At 41.1% G+C, this 7,966-nt stretch overlaps 1 non-coding gene across 1 annotated transcript; it reads right to left on the bottom strand.

The window, feature by feature from the left end:
- Nucleotides 1-3,188: 3,188 nt before the first annotated feature.
- LOC132348289 (U6 spliceosomal RNA) lies at nucleotides 3,189-3,295 on the bottom strand. The gene has a single exon (XR_009497417.1). It is a non-coding gene; the product is annotated as a U6 spliceosomal RNA (small nuclear RNA).
- Between the last annotated feature and the right edge of the window lie 4,671 nt (nucleotides 3,296-7,966).

The following is a 7,966-nucleotide window of genomic DNA, read 5'->3' as shown; positions in this document are numbered from 1 at the left end:
GATAAACTGAGGAGTGTGGGAACCTGAGAGGGAGTTGGGAACAAAGATCTAACCCTAAGAAGCTCTTTGCCAGAACAGATGAGGCATGACGTTTCCCTTTGCCCTGCTGTGTGTCTTGTGCTGCAAACGGTGCCTCGAGTGGTGTCTGGCACGTGGTGGATGCACATGAGAAACTTACAGCGTGAATGCGAGATGGGTTTGCTCCCGTCTCCTCCAGTGTAGTGGTGCCAAACACATGCGTTTGTGAGGGGTATTGGTGGCTGGGGGAGGGGGTAGAATGGAAGATGTGGACAGAAATAAAGTCAAGGTTCTATGGTGGGAAGATGCCCATGGGTGGCTGGTGACGTGGAAAATGTTCTATGTCCTGTCCTGTTGCTTCCAGGCGCCCTCAGCCCCTCACTCGTGGACCTCGTGTATTCTGGCCTCTGTGCCATCATTCTGTAGTCTCACTCACCATCCTCTAAGGATCTTATTTCCTCAAGTCCTGCTCCCACTGGGATGGCTCACTGACACCCCAACTGGAAGGGATCCTTCCCTCAGCACGGCTCACACTGCATTTCTTTACTAACATCTGTCTTCCCTGCTCGGCTGAGAGCTCTTGAAGGACAGGACAGGGTCCCTGACACACGGCAGCACTGAGGGCCTGCTTGCTCATGAGCTGACTCCTGGACCAGGTTACCTGCCATAGAAGGTGCCGAGGAGAAGGAGGGGAGGTGACTGGGGCCTCTGTTTCTACTGGTCTTCCTTCACTTGTGTCATCTACCACCCTCCCAGGGTTTAATTTTTGTTTTGCTTTTTCCCTTCTCCTAGACTCTTAGTCAGTTTACAGTTTCTTTAGGGATAAACCAGCCAACCTGGGGTGGTGGTGTGTCTCCGAGGACTTGATGCATTTAGGGGCTGTTCTCTTAGTGCGTCACCTCCCTGCGACCTCAGGATACCAGAAAGGGGGAGTCTCTCCCATGTCCTAAACTCTGCCTCGTCTCCTCCCTCCCTCTCCAATCACCACCCCCCCTGCCCCGCATCTCTGTGCCCTAATATGCAGGTGATAATGAGGCCATGATTTCTCTTGGGAAAAGGAGCGTCAGTTATTGATTAAAAAAAAAAAAATTCATGCCTGGGGCTCATGGACAACCAATTAATCCATAATTCCTCAAACCACAAAGTCCCTCCTCATTTTTATAAGCCCCTCCTTTCAAATAGGCTAAGCTTTGGTGACTTTCTTTTCAGGCTCCATTAGTGGAGCAGTTTACCCAGGTCTCACCAGGATAAACATGGGCATGGGTCTGATCACAGGGAGAGGGGGCAGTGGGACACATTTATCACCTAGATCATGAGGGAGGTGGCCGAGATTGGGGCAGGAATCCTAGGCTGAGTTACAAGAAGTTCTACTAGATCCATGGATGTGTTCAGGGTGGGGTGTGGTCCAAGGGTGTTCTGAAGCTGTATGACAATACTGAGTATATGTGCTGGGGCATTTTCCTGGGGATTGGTCAGTGGTTTTCATCAGTTTCTTTAAGAGGTCTGTGGCCCCTAAGAAGTTAAGAAGCCTGGCCTGGATACTCTCTCTTGAGATCCCTTCTGCTTTAGGCTTCTGCACTTTTGAAATAAGAAGCTGTCTCAGGAGCCCCAGGAGGGGAGATAAAGGCGGCGGCTGATTTCCTGGGGCCACCTGGTGGTGCTGGGGTGCATAGCATCCTTTGGGCAATAGGAAAAAGCCTGGGCGGGCTTCCTGCTGGACAAGTCCTAGGAAAGGGTCCAGAAGGAGGTTTTGGAATCTGGGTGCAGCTGCCTTCTCCCTCAAAGGAGTGAGAACAGTGCTGGCCCAAAGCTGGAAGGGCAGGGCTGGGTGGCCAGATCACCTCCTCTCCACCCACTCTGCACTCAGCTTCCTCTGAGCCCTCTTGGGAGACATCTTGGGAGTCCAGAGTCGGGAACCAAGTGAGCCTGGGACTGGTCTGGGTGGAGGGTATGCCAAGAGTGGCCCTGGGTGGGAAGGGAGGAGCTTCCGGCTTAAGTGGGGATAGAAGGGCTGAGGAACCCTGGCCAGGCTTGAGAATAAAGGCTGAGCTTTGCGTCTTTCAGAGGACTTCACTTGAACCAACTCTTTCACTCTACTCTATCCTGAGAGGCAGGCTCTGTTTATATCCACTCCACAGGCGAGGAAACTGAGGCCCAGAGGGTGACATGATTTGCCACAGACCACACAGACAGCTGTGGAGCTAGTCTCCCCACTGGAGACGAGCGCCTCTGCTTTCCCAGCCTCGCTGTGGCCCAGCTCAGCAGCCCAGCCGTCCTTCCTCAGCCTGGAAGCCGGCTGCTTTAGGACAATCCGAAGCAGGGTATAATCCTCTGTGTGGTAGGACAACCCTACAACACGGTATAAAACAACAGGGTTTATCACCCCAGGTTGAATATACAGCAGGAGCCAGGAAAGGCTTCATCTTTCTGTGGCAGATCCATGAAATGTCACTGAAGCTAAGTCAGGTTAAAGCTGGGAGGAAGGCATCACAGAACCCTCTGCCTCCTCAACTTAGAGATCACTTCCTTTGGCCGGGGTCCCTGATCTCCACTGAGTCCAGAAACCGTCTTCCATCTTCTCTTCTCATGCACAGAGCGCACATCTTCATTGCATTGGACATTCTCTATTGCACTTGCCCATTTGCTTGTCTGCAGCCCTTTCAGGCTCTCAGCATCTGAGGGTGGGACCGTGTTGGTCCTGTGATACTGTGATACCATGTTGGTATCCCTAGCCATTAGTCCATGGTCTGGCACACGGGAGGTGTTACCAAAAAAATGTATTAAATGAGGAAGTGACTCAGTCATATAGTATCACATAGGATTGTGGGGAAGTTTCTTACCTGGACAGAAATTCTGAGATGACCACAGTGGAGATGACATCTGTCAGGGTCACTGAAATGGCAAAAAGGAGCAAGGTCTTGGTCTTGCCTTAAGTCCCTGGCATGAGTAGGTCTCCTGGCTGCAATGGTCATTAGCAGTTCTGTGCCTTTGTCAGGCTGTGTCAGTGGAGACTTGACCTTGTAGGATGCTACAAGTTGGTGTTAGTGAAGTTCATGGCAATCCCAGGGGAAGGCCTCTCTTCTCTTGGTGCCATTGCTGTACCTTTTCTTTGGGTCAAGAAAACAGTAAGCTATCAGGTTTTCAGTACATTTTATTTTATTATTATTCTTTTTAATATGGAACGCTTCACGAATTTGTGTGTCATCCTTGCCCAGGGGCCATGCTAATCTTCTCTGTATCGTTCCAATTTTAGTATATGTGCTGCTGAAGCGAGCACAGTAAATTTTAAATAGTTATTGGATTTTAAATTCATTTGAAAGAATACACATATGAACATATAAAAGATATAAAAAAATAAAATGAATATATATCTACTGTGCATTAAGGTTAAGAAATTGTTTTTACATATTGCACTTATTATTTTATTCAAAATATTATCAAATTTCCATTGTAATAACTTTGAAACTTCCTGTGCATTCCTTCCAAATTCCTTTCCCATCTCCAGGGAAAATTTTAGGTTTATAGTTTCCTTTTTTCCTTTATAATTTATCACATATGTATGTATCAGAAATAATATATTATTTAGTTTTGAATGTTTTTGAAATTTATTTAAGTGGAATCATATTGCACACATTCTTTTATGACTTGATTTTTTTTTTTTTTTTTACTCAACATTTTTGTAGCTTTTGTCCGTGTTGGTAAATGCAGCTGTGGTATACTCATGTGCACTGTTGGACGATATTCCATTTTACGACCAAATCACAATATATTCATCCATTCTCCTTTCTTCTGAATAATAGTTTGATGGTATATATATTTATATATTTTTCATCCTTTTACTTTCAGCCTTTGTCTTTATGTTTTAGGAATGTCTCTTGTAGATAGCTTATAGCTAGATTATTTAAAAATTCAGTTATATGAACATTTTTAACTGGTAAGTTAATTAATTAATCCAGTTATGTTTGTTCTGATTACTGATAAATGTAGATTTATTTATATTATCTTATTTTGCATTTTCAATTCCCCAATTTTCTTCATTTCTTTTTTCGTCTTTCTTGTTTTCTTGTGTACTGAGGACTCCCCTGCCCCCCACCAATATTTTGGAGTTACAAATCTTAGTTCTAGCATTCTAGTGGTTGCCCTAGAAACCTTGATAAGTGTACTTAATCTAATAAAATTAAAAGCTAATCGGTATCTTTACTCTCCTGTTCAAGGCCCATAGATTTAACCCCAATCACTTCCTGTCTGACTTACTGTGGCAGACACATCCCAATGATCCGTATTCTTGTATAATCCTCTCTTCTAGAGTATGAGTGGGACCTGTGACTTGCTTCTAATCCAAAGAATATGGCAAAGATGATGGCATGTCACTTCCATGAGTATGTTTCTTTATATAGGACTCTGTCTTAGCAGACTGAAGAGAAAGAACTTCCTGCCAGTCTTGAAGAAGCAAAAAATCATGTGTGTTCACATCTACAGATAGGGCCATGTGGCAGGGAATGGTGGGAAACCTCTAAATACTGAGAGACAGCAGGAAAATGGGGACCTCAGTTCTACAGCTTTGAGGAGGTGAATTCTGTTGACAACCCGAAGGAGCCCAGAGGCCCATTTTTTCCCTGTCGAGCATATGATGAGGCTGCCTTCTCTGACACCTGGACTGCAGTCTCGTGAGACCCTGATCGTAGGACCCAGTTACGTGCCTGGACTCCTGACCCCTGGAAATTGTGAAATAATGAATGGGTGCTAAGTTGCTATGTTTGTGGTAATTTGTTATACTATACAGCAATGGAAAACAAATACATATGTATAATAATTTTTCCAATGTTTTACTTAAATTTGCTGGTAAAGCCTCTTGAACCTGTTATTTCCTTTGTGTAAAAATTCTAAATTGTAGATTGAGTTATTACAATAGTCATAGGACTACTCAGATTTCTTATTTCTTCCTGAGTCAATTTTAGTAGTTGTATGCTGCTAGGAATTTATTTCCTGTAAACTTTAAAATATATTGGCACAAAGTTTTTCAGTACATTCTTTTGACCTTTTTCATATGGGTAAGATCTGTAGTGATGTATTCATTCCTTATATTGGTTATTTGTTCCTTCTCTCTTTTTTCTTAATTAGTCTCACCCAAGGGTTATCAGTTTAATTTTTCTTTCTAAAGAACCAATTTTTAGCTGTATCATCTATACTGTATATGATTTTTATTAAATTAATTTCTGCTCTTTTATTATTAAACTCTAATTCTTGTTTTTGGATTTTCTTTGTTATTTCTTTTCTAAATTTTTAAGATGGGTTTTTCTTTAGCTTTTCTTTTTTTGGTGATAATATATGCATTTAAGCCTATTAAATTTCCCTCTGGTGTTTTAGCAGCATCCACCAAGTTCTGGTGTTAAGCATTTTATTATTACTCAGTTAAAAATATTACCAAGTTTCCACTGTAATTATTTTCTTTGACTCATGGGTGTTTTAGAAATGTATTTCTTTAATTTCCATGCACATGGGGACTTTTCAGTTATATTTTTATTATTAATTCCTAGCTAAAGTTAATTGTGGTTAGAAACATACTCAGCATAATTTGGTTTTCTTTTTAAAATTGAGTTGTAATTTACATACAATAGATTGATGAGTTTGGGCAAAAGTACACTCCCATATGACTGGTAATGCAATTAAGATATAGAGCATTTCCATCACCTCAATGAAATCTTCATGCTCCTTTCCAATCAATCCACCTCCATCCCACTCCCCCTCTGCTCAAGGCCACTACTGTTTCAATATCTATCACCAGCATCTAATTTTGTCTGTTCTATAATTTTATATGAATGATGTCACATAGTACACATTCTTCTGCATCTGGCTTTTTTCACACAACCTAACAGTTCTGAGATTCATCCATGCTATTATGTGTTTCTTCCGTTTGTATTGCTGAGTAATATGTCACCGTATACCACAGTTTTTCTATCCCTTTTCCTTTGATGGACATTTAGATTATTTCCAGTTTTTGGCTATTATGAATAGCAAAATGAAAATTCTTGTACAGGTCTTTTTGTAGATACATGTTTCTATTTCTCTTGGATATATAACCATGAATGGAGTCCCTTGTTCATAGTATAGGTGTATACTTAGCTTTATAAGAAACTGCTAAACTGTTTTCCAAAGTAGTTGCATCACTTTACAGGCTCACTAGATAGGTTAAAGAATTCCAGTGGCTACATGTTTTGTCCCATGTCAGTCTATTTAATTTTAGTTGTTCTGGAGTGGCTGTACCATTTTACATCTCCACCAGCAAGGTATGAGGGATCCAGTATCTCTGCTGTCACTGTTACGTTAGCCATCCTGTTAGGCATGTGATGATAACTTATTGAGGTTTTAATTTTCATTTCCCTAACAGTTAATGATGTTGAACATCCTTTCATGTGCTTATTTGCCACCCATATGACCTCTTCAGTGAAATTTCATTTTTTTGCCAATTTCTAACTGGATTTTAAAAAAAATGTTGAGGTGTAATTGACATACATTATATTAGTTTCAGGTTTACCATATAATGATTTGATATTTGTATATATTATGAAATGATCACCCAGATAAATCTAGTTAACGTCCATCACCATACATGGTTACATAATTTTTTTCCCCTTGTGATGAGGAAGTTTAAGATCTACTCTCTTAGTGACTTTCAAATACGCAATACAATATTATTAACTATGGTTGCCATGCTGTACATTACATCCCCATGGCTTACTTATTTTATAACTGGAAGTTTGTATCTTTTGACTCCCTTCACCCATTTTTCCCACCCTAATGTTGAGTTTTGAGAGTTTTTGTACACCTTTTGTTAGATATGTGGTTTGCACATATTTTCTCCCAGACTGACACATGTCTTTTCAGCCTCTTAACTGAGTCTTTCACATAGGACAGGTTTTAATTTTGATGAAGTCCAATTTATCAACTTTTTTCTTTTACGAAACATGCTTTGATGTCATGTCTAAGAACTCTTCTCCTAGTCCTAGGTCCTGAAGATCTTCTCCTATGTTTTCCTATAAGAGTTTTATATTTTACATCTAAGTCCACAATGTATTTTTTTAAATTAATTAATTAATTAATTTATGGCTGCGTTGGGTATTTGTTGCTGCGCGCGGACTTTCTCTAGTTGCGGTGTGCGGAGGCTACTCTTCGCTGCGGTGCGCAGGCTTCTCATTGCGGTGGCTTCTCTTGTTGCGGAGCACGGGCTCCAGGTGTGCAGGCTTCAGTAGTTGTGGTGTGTGGGCTCAGCAGTTGTGGCTTGTGGGCTCTAGAGAGCAGGCTCAGCAGTTGTGGTGCACAGGCTTAGTTGCTTTGTGGCCACAATCCATTTAAAATTAATTTTTATATGAAGTATGAGGTTTAGTTTGAGGCTCTTTTTTGTTTGTTTGTGTGTGGCCTGTGGCTGTCCAATTGCTCAAGCGCCATTTGTTAAAAAGACCATCCTTCCTCCATTTGATTTGCCACATTTGTTAAAAATCAGTTGGGCATATTTGCGTGGGTCAATTTCTGGGTTCTCTATTGTGTTCCATTGATCTGTGTGTCTATCCCTCCACAAATAGCACACTTTCTTGATTACTGTAGAAATACAGTAAACCTTATTTTGGCTAGAGTAATTACTCCCATTTTATTCTTCTTTTTAAAAATTGATTTAGCAATTCTAGGTCCTTTGCCTTTCCATTTAAATTTTAGAATGTATGAAATAAAAACATAATATTTCACTTTAATTCTTGAAGGATACCTTCTGCTGGGTATAGAATTCTAGGCTGGCAGCTGTTTCTTTCAACACTTAGAAGATATCTTCCCATAGTTTTCTGGCTGCCATCTTTCTATCAAGAGGTCCTTCAAAGATAATCTTCCTCTTCTTTCTGGCTCCTTTTAAAGATTTTATCCTCGTTTTTGTTTTTCACCAGTTTTACTACATGGCTTT

Source organism: Balaenoptera ricei, chromosome 14, assembly GCF_028023285.1.
Source record: "Balaenoptera ricei isolate mBalRic1 chromosome 14, mBalRic1.hap2, whole genome shotgun sequence".
Classification (NCBI taxonomy): domain Eukaryota; kingdom Metazoa; phylum Chordata; class Mammalia; order Artiodactyla; family Balaenopteridae; genus Balaenoptera; species Balaenoptera ricei.
The sequence above is the reverse complement of the archived record's forward strand: the minus strand, read 5'-3'. Positions and strand labels throughout refer to the sequence as shown.